An 11,700-nucleotide genomic window follows, 5' to 3' on the forward strand; every position below is an offset into this window, starting at 1 on the left:
TTTCATCTCGAAGATAATGACCATGAAGCAATCGGCTGACTTTTCCCTCAAGAAAAACAGTTCACTGCTGTAGAGCCACATGCAGCATGTGAAAGCGGCAGTCCAAAGCAAGCACACAGACGCAACCAAATGCCATTAAGCAAAGCATATTGCAATCTTACCACACAAGCAGTGCCACACAAGATGTGTTGCGCCCTGAAGACATGCTGTAAATGACTGCAGACGCAGCGACCATGCATGTTGAGCATGTAAACCGCTGGCTCTCCACAAACACCAAAGCAAACAGAAGAGCACTGGTGAAAGGATGTCCAGTCAACACTATGACGCTAGAAGGAAAACATTTTGGTGCCTTCCTGTCTTTCACTGAAGCACAAAATAAAATGTGCGTTGTGTGCAAGCAGAACACGTAAGGAGGCACTACAAGCAACGGCATTTCTTCAATATCACCAAAGCATGTGTTGAAGCACACAGTCAGCAGGTTGGCGGACGGTAGACGGAAAGCACTTGGGACACTTTCTGAAGCAAGAAAAAACTGCAGCACCCGAGACAAAATCAGGGGTGCACTTTGTGACCTAAATTGTGGTGAGGCGAAACCTTTTAGCACGGTGTCGCTGCTTGCGTCGCTGATGTAGGGTGAAGATGTTGATTAAAGACTACACAATTGTTTGCTTCATAACACTTTCGCAATTAGCACGCTTGCTTGCTAAGAGACACAGGAGAGCGTTTGGGCGGCACCCTTCCAGGTCGGCATTTAGGAGGTGTCTGGCAAGAGGAAGCGCTTTTCTCGAACGATGGTGGCACCATTCAATGACGTCACACGCATATGCAGAAGGCTGAAGCGCAGGCATTAAGCACTACTGTTGCTAATTAACTATTTACTATTTAACTGTGAAGACACTTGCCTGCTTACATGGAGGAATGCATGCGAAAGCATGTGTTTTGAGGAAAGGAAAGATTTTTGAGGGAAGGACACAGTAGCTCTCACAACTAGAAATCTCGGTTTACACCTCAACCACGATTGATCGATAGCTATAGTGTGACACTTTCCTGCGAATATCCCCGCTGGCGAGACATGAGCCTTAAAGGCTTTCACGTTGAAACTAGCCTCTGTGGTCATGCATACCACTAATAATTGAAAGCCAAATATATGGTAGTCCTTATAGAAGAGCACCAAATTGAAGAAGACTTCACCAGCTACTTCGCAGTATGCTGTTAAACAGAGAGAAAATGTGAACTTGATAGAGAGCTACATGTTAAAAGCGCGACAGTGAGTGCAATTCGCACACGCAGATGATCATGCACTTCCTGTCTATCAGGTAGAACCCAAATGGTGCTGTGTCCTCCTCCTTGTTGTAGATGTTGATGCTCCTGTTATTATAACCACTCGCCGGCGGTGTCACGATCCTGCAGCTGAGTGTGGATGAATGCGTTCTGTTACACAATGCAAGCTGTGCTGATCTTCAAAGAGAACTCTTCACCATGCCATGCAGCACTTGAAATCTTTGCAGACACTGTTTCCATCATTCAGGAGCTTGGTGTGGCCACCCAGCTAGGTAACCAGTCCAGCCGAGACGTGAGCAAAGATGAATCTGGAATCGGGGCTTTCAGGCACGGGATCCCATGGTGAGACGGCCCGCCACATCTGCATTTGACGCACACCATCACCTGCAAGTTAATGTTGTACATTAAGATCTTGCAACAAGCTAGACATTGGGTCTCCAAATATGTGAAATTGTTGAAGCTGCAAGTTCAACTGCAGTCTAGTTTCACGTATGATTGTAAAATATGCTGAGTGCAAAACCAATGATTAGTACCAAAATGAACTGTTTCCGTAATACCTACAGGTACTTGATTGCAGACTTTCAAACCAATGCCACAAATAATTTCATATCAGAGCCTTTTTATACTACTCGGTAAACAAAACCACTAAAAAATATTTTTTTTATTTACATAACACTGCAGAGCTCATGTGGTCCAAGCAGGAAGGGCAGATAACAAGGCATATTTACAAACGGCATAAATTTAGTACATAGAAAAAAGGCTCGACACATGACACAAATGATCGAAACAAGTCAAAGGAAATACATTCCAGGTCAAAATTCATTGCTAAGAGTCCTTTCAGAACTCTATCTTGAGCCAATCTCTCCAAGCAGTGCATTCCACTCATTTATTGCGCTCAGAAAGTATGAGTATTTAAGCTAGTTTGTTTTCTCGAAATATGGTGTTTGGGCATGGGTATGTTGGTGACGGGTTTTCCGTGTGGTTGAAGGTGTAATATACGGTGAAGAAGAAATTCCAAACTTTCCCTAGATGAGTGAATGAGGAAATATTAGTCGAGCAATTTTCCGTCTTATATGAAGAGGTTTAATTTCGTTGGCCGCCATTAAAGCAGATGGGGAATTAGTTCTCTTGAATTTGTTGTAAATGAATCGCACAACCCTCCTTGGTTCATTTTATATTTTTGCTATATCTTTTTTGGTGTAAGGGTCCCACAAAATAGCCGCATACTCAAGTTGGGCCGAATGAGAGAGTTATAGGCAAATAGCTTAACGTGACTGGGTGCTCCCTTGAGCTTGTGTTTCAAAAGTCCAAGTTTTTATAATCTAGATGAACAGATGTAATCAACATGGTCGCTCCAGTTAAGCTGTGTATTTATTAAAACACCTAAATATTTGTATTTTTCGACTTCCAAAATAGTAGTGCCGCAGGCAGAGTAAGTAAAGTGGATAGGATGTTTCTTTCTTGCCATATGTTGCAGGGAAGGGCACAAGTTGAATTGTTTGTGACTACCTACAGTTTTTTAGTATATGCATGCTTTTGCATTTTGCACTGATCAAAATGGGGCTCCCGTGACACTGTGGTCAGTAAGAGAAATCCAAATCCACAGACCAACACTGCCTGTCCCCCACACCTATCTCTGTTGTCATCTCAAAACTATAGACATGGTTCATTTACATTATTTTGATATGCAGTTCTATTTACACTGTCCTTCCTTGCTCAGTTAACTATGTATAAATGCAATCAGATATCACTAGCTGCATGCAATCCTACACCAGGTAAACACGTTAACCCTTCATGACTGCCACAACACACTATAAGTACATGCTCACCAGTTTGACGATTTACATGCGGGCAGAACAGGAATATGAAGAGATATTCCACAGAAATGGATCATGGATGGATCCCACACACACTTCGTGTGTGCTGGTACCTTCACCGGCAGGAACAGCACACCTGTAAAAAAAACGTAAAAGAGTCACATCATTTTTGTTTTCCGCGTGGCCTTACAGAAATAATAACAGAAAAAAAAAGTTCGCCCTCCTGCGGTCATTTCCACGTGACTGCTAGCTGTGTAACTGATGCTGTAACACTGCTATGAAATTTTGAGTTTGAGTAGCGAAATCACCTTTATGTTCTTTATAGTAATCCTTAAGCCCGGTAATTATAGTATTCCTTTAAGCTTTCACGCAATTTGTCTTCCAAACTTAAGGGAAAGATTGTGTGCTGCACATACTAATTTGCTTGCTTTAAAGTCAATTTCAGCCTGCATGGAAAATTAATGAGAATGATGCTATACAAGCTGTCACCGCTAGCCTTTTGTTTTCCTTGCCTCAATGTTACTGGAGGCGTCACAATGTACCTTTCCTGGCAGACGTTTACGCTCTCTTGCTGACACCGCTGTGATCAGATAGTGCGCCAGTGCACACGGATGTCTCGTCGAGAAGGCCGACACATTCCTAGAGTTTGTTGCTCGGGCGCGCGAACAGCTATTGTGTCATCAACTCATCATGCGCGCAAAGGCCATCCGTTCAGCGACGTTCACTGCTGGCGACTGCACTTCAGGGCTCGACAGTTCGGCACTGCCTCTCACTGCAATGCATCCTTGCGTAGCATCATTGCACAGGTTAAATTTTTGAAAAATATGAAAAAGTGACATCGAACGGCGAACAAAGCTTCTAGATATCGAAACCGAACCTAGTCGTCTGATTTCAGCACCTTCTGGTAGCATAAAATACATTTTAAAGCATTGTTTGCACGGTCCAATTAATAAAACGCTAGCGCCAGTTTCTAAAACCGTAAATGTTGCGACGAACAAGAAGCCTAATATAGACACCAAGCAGCTTTATCAAGAGGAGCCAAAAAAACGCTCTTGGATTTCAATACCGAAAGTGTTGGCTTTCATTAAGCAATAGCTGAGGGTTATATATCGCTTTTAAAGGCTTCGGTGCAATTTAAGCTGTGCAGAAACATACTTGCAGTTTAGGACAAAGATTCAGAAGTTAAAACTTTGAAAAGGAAGAAAAAGGCGACATCGTACGGTGAACAAAGCTTCCAGATCTCGAAACCGAACCTGGTTGTCTGATTTTAGCGCCGTCTGTTAGCCAAATACACTTTTTAAAGAATTGTTTGCACGGTCCAATATTAAAACCCTAAAGCCAGTTTCTAAAACCGTAAATTTTGTGATGAACCAGAAGCTCAGTGGAGACACGTAGCAGCTTTATCAAAAGGAGCCAGAAAACGCTTTCGGATATCAGAACCGAAAGTGTTGGCTTAAATTTAGCAATAGCAGAGGGTTTTATATCGTTTTTAAAGGATTCGGTGTATTGTAAGCTGTTCAGAAACATATTTGCTGTTTATAAAAGAGATTTAGGAGTTAAAACTTTGAAAAAGATGAAAAAAACGACATCTTATGGTGAACAAAGCTTCCAGATATCGAAACCGAACGTGGTTGTCTGATATCAGCGCTTTCTGGTAGCCAGATACACTTTTTAAAGAATTGTTTGCATGGTCTAATTATTAAAACGGTAAAACCAGTTTCTAAAACCGTAAACTTTGTGACGAATCAGAAGCTCAATGGAGACACGAAGCAGCTTTATCAAAAGGAGCCAAAAAACGCGTTCGGATTTCAAAACCGAAAGTGTTGGCTTTCATTTAGCAATACCAGAGGGTTATATATCAATTTAAAAAGCTTTAGTGCGTTGTAAGCTGTTCAAAAACATACTTGCAGTTTAGGACAAAGATTCAGAAGGTAAATCTTTAAAAAGGAAGAAAAAGGCGACATCGTACGGTGAACAAAGCTTCCAGATATCGAAACCGAACCTGGTTGTCTGATATCAGCGCCGTCTGGTAGCCAAATACACTTTTTAAAGCATTGATTGCACTGTAGAATTATTAAAAAGATAACGCCAGTTTCTAAAACCGTAAAAGTTGCGACGAACCAGAAGCTCAATATAGACATGAAGCAGCTTTATCAAAAGGTGCCAAAAAACGCTTTCAGATTTCTAAACCGAAAGTGTTGGCTTTCATTAGCAATAGCAAAGGGTTTAATATTACTTTTAAAAGCTTTGGTGCATAATAAGCTGTTCAGAAACATACCTGTAGTTTGGAACAAAGATCTAGAAATTAAAACTTTACACACAATGTAAGGCATTGATTGCACTGTAGAATTATTAAAAAGATAAAGCCAGTTTCTAAAAACGTAAAAATTGCGACGAACCAGAAGTTTAATATAGACACGAAGCAGCTTTATCAAAAGGAGCCAAAAAACGCCTTCGAATTTCAAAACCGAAAGTGTTGGCTTTCGTCAGGCAATAGCAGATGGTTATATATCGCTTCTAAAGACTTCAGTGCAATTCAAGCTGTTCATAAACATATTTGCATTTTAGAACAGAGATTTAGCAGTTAAAACTTTGTAAGAGATGAAAAAAGCGACATCGTACGGTAAACAAAGCTTCCAGGTATCGAAACCGAGCCTGGTTGTCTGATTTCAGCGCCTTCTGGTAGCCAAATGTACGTTTTAAAGCAATAATTGCGCTGTATACTAGCTGTATAATTGTTAAATATATAACACCAGTTTCTAAAACTGCAAACGATGCGACTAATCAGAATCTTGATATTGAAGTTTAACACAATTATCAAAAGGAGCCAAAGGACGCTTTCAGGCTGCTTAACCGTAGGTGTTGGGTTTCATTTAGCAGTAACTGAAGGTGATATATCACTTTAAAAAGTTCTGGTGCATTGTAAGCTGTTCAGAAACATACGTGTTGTTTAAACCAAAGAATTAGCAGTAAAACTTTGAAAAAGATGAAAAAGCAACATCGAACAGTGAGCAAAGCTTCCAGACATCGAAACCGAACCTGGTCGTCGAATTAAAGCGCCCTCTGGTAGCTCAGTACACTTTATAAAGCATTGATTGCACTGTACAATAATTAAAAAGATGATAATAATAATATTAATAATAATAATAATTGGCTTTTGGGGGAAAGGAAATGGCGCAGTATCTGTCTCATATATCTTTGGACACCTGAACCGCGCCGTAAGGGAAGGGATAAAGGAGGGAGTGAAAGAAAGGAAGAATTGGTGCCGTAGTGGAGGGCTCCGGAATAATTTCGACCACCTGGGGATCTTTAACGTTCACTGACATCGCACAGCACACGGGCGCCTTAGCGTTTTTTCTCCATAAAAACGCAGCCGCCGCGGTCGGGTTCGAACCCGGGAACTCCGGATTAGTAGTCGAGCGCCCTAACCACTGAGCCACCGCGGCGGGGTAACTAATTAAAAAAAAAGATAAAGCCAGTTTCTGAAAAATAAAAAATGCGACTATCTTGAAGCCTATTATACACATGAAGCAGCTTTATTAAAAGGAGCCCACAAAACGCTTTCATATTTCAAAACCGAAAGTGTTGGCTTTCATTAACAATAACACAGAGTTATATATCACTTTCAAAGATTTAGGTTCATTGTAAGTTGTTCACATACTTGCAGTTTAGAGCAAAGAATTAGAAGTTAAAACTTTCAAAAGGATAAAAAAGCGACATCGTACAGTGAACAAAGCTCCCAGATATCGAAACCGAACCTGGTTGTCTGATTTCAGCGCCGTCTGGTAGCCAAATACACTTTTTAAAGCATCGATTGCACCGTAGACTTATTAAAAACAAAATGCCCGTTTCTAAAACCGTAAAAGTTGCCAAGAACCAGAAGCTCAGTATAGTCATGAAGCAGCTTTATCAAAAGGGGCCAAAAAACGCTTTCAGATTTCAAAACCGAAAGTGTTTGCTTTCATTTAGCAGTAACAGAGGGTTATATATAACTTTTAAAGGCTTCGGTGCAATGTAAGCTGCTCAATAGCATACTTCCAGTTTTTAACAAAGATTTAGTAGTTAGAAATTTTTAAAAAGATAAAAAAAGCGACATCATAGTGGGAACAAAGCTTTTAGATATCGAAACCGAACCTGGCTGTCTGATATCAGCGCACTTTAGTAGCCAAATGGACTTTTTAAAGCATTGATTGCACTGTAAAATTATTAAACAAATAACGCCACTTTCTAGAAACGCAAAAGTTGTGACTAACCAGAATCTTGATATAGATATTTACGAGAATTCTCAAAAGGAGCCAAAAAACGGTTTCAGATTTCAAAAACGAAAGTGTTTGGCTTTCATTTAGCAGTAACGGAGGGTTATATAACACTTTTCAAGCTTTTTTGTAATGTAAGCTGTTTAGAGACACATTTGCTGTTTAAAATGAAAATTAAGAAGTTAAAATTATGGAAAAGTTGAAAAAAGCGACATCGAATGGCGAACTAAGCTTTCAGACATCGAAACCGAATCAGGTCGCCCGATTTCAGCGCAGTCTGGTCGCCCAAAACACTTTTTAAAGCATTGATTGCACTGTAGAATTATTAAACGGTATGGCCAGAAGCTCGAAATAGAGATTAAACAGCATTATCAATAGAAGCCTACTAAGCGCTTTCAGATTTCAAAACTGAAAGCGGTGGCTTTTATTTAGCAGTATCAGTGGGCAATATTTCACTTTTTAAGCTTCTGGTGCAATGTAAGGCACATTTTCGGAAACATACTCGCTGTTTAAAACAGATAAAAAAGCGATATCGAACGAAGAACAAAGCTTTCGAATATCGAAACCGTATCTGGTCGTCTGATTTCATGTCGTGGTCGTCTGCAGGCGAAGGCAGCTCACGATACACCGCGCGGCAAGGAACCCGTGCAGCTCCGATGCATTGCGCATGAAAGCTTTGCAAACACCAGAAAAAGTGCAAAAATTGCAAAAAATGGGGCACGTCCCGAAGCGATACGTTGTCTGTGAGGGACGCCCCAGCGAAGGACTGTCGATTAATTTCGACCACCTAAGAATCTTGCATTTCACGTAACACACTCGTGCCTTTCGCCTTCATGGGAACGCGCGGCAACGGTATTCAACCCGAGTCGTCGGCTCAGTCGCCGAGCGCTCTTCCCATTGAACCGGCGAAACAGGTGTTGTAAAGGTACCGAAATTCCTCCAAGGATTTGAATGATATAAGCTCTCTTCGCTGCCAATCTGCTACAAGAAGTGGTCGCACGTAATGTTAAGCTGTGGCCTGGTACATCAAATATTCAGCTCCGAATAGCGCGAGACCTCTAGGAAATTTTTACTCTAATATGTGTTAGAGAGAAATGTAGCAGCCGCGCTGTAACAATTGCAGCGATCCATGGAAAGTGAGAGTAGCGCAAAACGGGACAAAGGGACAGAGAAAGACAGACACAACACAGGCGCTAACTTCCGACTGAAAGAAACCAGGGCGGCCAAGACGAACGTAATCCGTGAGGGGAAACAGGCGCATGCGCCCAGAAAGATAATGAGAAACAGGTGAATGAGGAACTACGGATGTGCACGATTCAGCGTTTCTTTAAGAAGGCCAGCTCTCTTTTGGACAGGGAGATAGACGGCTTGCTTACACATTTATCGTCCAAGGCAGCGATACGAGCTGCTTCAATATTGAAGCAGCTCGTATCGCTGCCTTGAAGCAGCTCGTATCGCTGCCTTGGACGATAAATGTGTAAGCAAGCCGTCTATCTCCCTGTCCAAAAGAGAGCTGGCCTTCTTAAAGAAACGCTGAATCGTGCACATCCGTAGTTCCTCATTCACCTGTTTCTCATTATCTTTCTGGGCGCATGCGCCTGTTTCCCCTCACGGATTACGTTCGTCTTGGCCGCCCTGGTTTCTTTCAGTCGGAAGTTAGCGCCTGTGTTGTGTCTGTCTTTCTCTGTCCCTTTGTCCCGTTTTGCGCTACTCTCACTTTCCATGGATCACCGTTACCGACTCGCCCAAGTTTCTACCCTTGTGAATTGCAGCGAGTGACTGAAGCGTGCTAAACCACTCCCTAAACTTCTGTGCGAACAGACGACGCACGCCGGAAAGTTCGCACTTGTATGCTTATTCAAGAATTACCCCGCTTTCCCGAGGGCCCTATAGCAGGGGGTCACAGATTGGCAAAAACACATCTTCGATCGTTTACAGAGCACACTTGAGCCTCCTAAAGTCGATTCCACTGCTGCACCGTTTAAAGAAAAAATGAATTCACCGACAAGTTCGCCCTGGCACGGTACTCGCGAATTTTACAAGAATGGCCATCCCGTTTAGAAGTAGCACGACTTTCCCACGTCAAAACATATTTAATTTCTCTACAACTATCTCTGCGTTCGTACCTGCCCGAGACGAATCTTGCTGCCCTAGCTGTTGTGAATTTTTTTCCAATTTGTCAATTAATAATTGCTCTGCAGGGTCCCATACAATACAGGCGCAGTACATAATGGGACGAATACAGGACAGAAAAGCGGTTTTCTTGAGATTTGTCTGTGAACATCGTAGATTTCGCTGAATGAAATTCAGTGCCCTACCAGCTTTGGTAATCACGTAATCCACATGTGTATTCCGTGAACAGTCGTTCGACACTATAACGCCCAATTATGTGCATGTACGTACATCTCTGGCTGAGCAACACATTATTTATGTAATACTGAGTGTGAATTCTGATCTTTTTCGTGAAAAACAAAGATGAACACAGTTTTCCGTATTGAAATACATTTTCCATTTTGTTCGCCAAGGATGGATATGTCAGTTTGGAGCTAGCTGAACACCGTCACAAGCACATTTAATTTTTCTATACAATATGCAGTCTAATAATAATAGTAATAATAATAATAATAATAATAATAATAATAATAATAATAATAATAATAATAATAATAATAATAATAATAATAATAATATGCAAACAGACGTACACTGTAAAAGATATTGAGTGGCATGTCATTTACATAAATTAAGAACAGGAACGGTCCTATGAGCGATCCCTGGTGTCACTTCAAGTTGTCAACATGATCTTTAACGTGCACTGACATCGCACAGCACACGGGCGCCTTAGCGTTTTTCCTCCATAAAAGCGCAGGAACCCGACCACGGCGGCTGCGTTTTTATGGAGGAAAAACGCTAAGGCGCCCTTGTGCTGTGCGATGTCAGTGCACGTTAATGATCCGCAGGTGGTCGAAATTATTCCGGAGCCCTCTTCTTCTTCTTCTTCTTCTTCTCCTCAAGTAATATGGCACCACCACAACGGCACCTCTTCTTCCTCTATTCTTTCACTCCCTCCTTTTCCCTTCCCTTACGGCGCGGTTCAGGTGTCCAACGATATATGAGACAGATACTGCGCCATTTCCTTTCCTTAAAAACCAATTATTATATACACGCTGGCGGCGCTCGAAGAAGTAGTTATGAATTCATGTTATTACAGCCTCGTCGCTTTTTCGCCCTTCATTCGAATACTGAACGTAGAACACGGATATATTAATGCACGTAGGGCATGCTGACCTTTTTTACGACTTCATTCGCGCATATTAACACAGTAATAATAATAATAATTGGTTTTTGGTGGAAAGGAATTGGCGCAGTATCTGTCTCATATATCGTTGGACACCTGAACCGCGCCGTAAGGGAAGGGATAAAGGAGGGAGTGAAAGAAGAGAGGAACAAATAGGTGCGTAGTGGAGGGCTCCGGAATAATTTCGACCACCTGGGGATCTTTAACGTGCACTGACATCGCACAGCACACGGGCGCCTTAGCGTTTTTCCTCCATAAAAACGCAGCCGCCTCGGTCGGGTTCGAACCCGGGAACTCCGGATCAGTAGTCGAGCGCCCTAACCACTGAGCCACCGCGGCGGGGGATATTAACACAGCAAAATCCGAATTCAAGCTTCGCAGCGCCGCAATTCAAGGCAGAGTGCCGTACAAAGCGCACCTCGCCCAACGACTAAGAAGTCGGAACACCCAACATACATTGCTGCTCGTTCAGGTTGAGCACCACTAAAGTATTTTTTAAAATCAGATCAGCCAAGTTAAGTAGCGGTTGCGTTTAGTTTTGCTATTAGTTTGTGCTTTATTATTGGAACTTGAAATAAAACTTTCGCAAGTAGACTGCTTCAAGCAAATTAGGATGTCATCTCTCTTGTACAAAAGTATGTATAATATATGGAGAACTAAGAACAAGTTTGCCCATAACAAGAAGTTGTGCTGTTGCTCCTGCCCTCTTTTAAGAGTTTTAAAGGTAGTATCTTTCTACAATAACGGCGCTATCATAAAAAAAGTTTGTGTTTAATTTTGCTATTAGCTATTTTTTATTACTTCAACATAATATACCATTTAAGCGGGTAGATTACGGGAGACATTTGTACTCCTGCTGTTAGTAAGGGGAGCTTCAGACATTTGGTCATGTTATCTCTCTTGCATATAACTATGTATAACATATGGACAAACAAAAACAAATTAGCACATAGCAAGAAGTTGTAAGTTTGCACGTGCCCTCTATTAACAGTTGCAAAGGTAAGCATTGTTTCATATCAAATGCGCCAACGAAAATAATGCTTGCTTT

This window comes from Amblyomma americanum, chromosome 9 (assembly GCF_052857255.1).
Source record: "Amblyomma americanum isolate KBUSLIRL-KWMA chromosome 9, ASM5285725v1, whole genome shotgun sequence".
Taxonomy (NCBI): domain Eukaryota; kingdom Metazoa; phylum Arthropoda; class Arachnida; order Ixodida; family Ixodidae; genus Amblyomma; species Amblyomma americanum.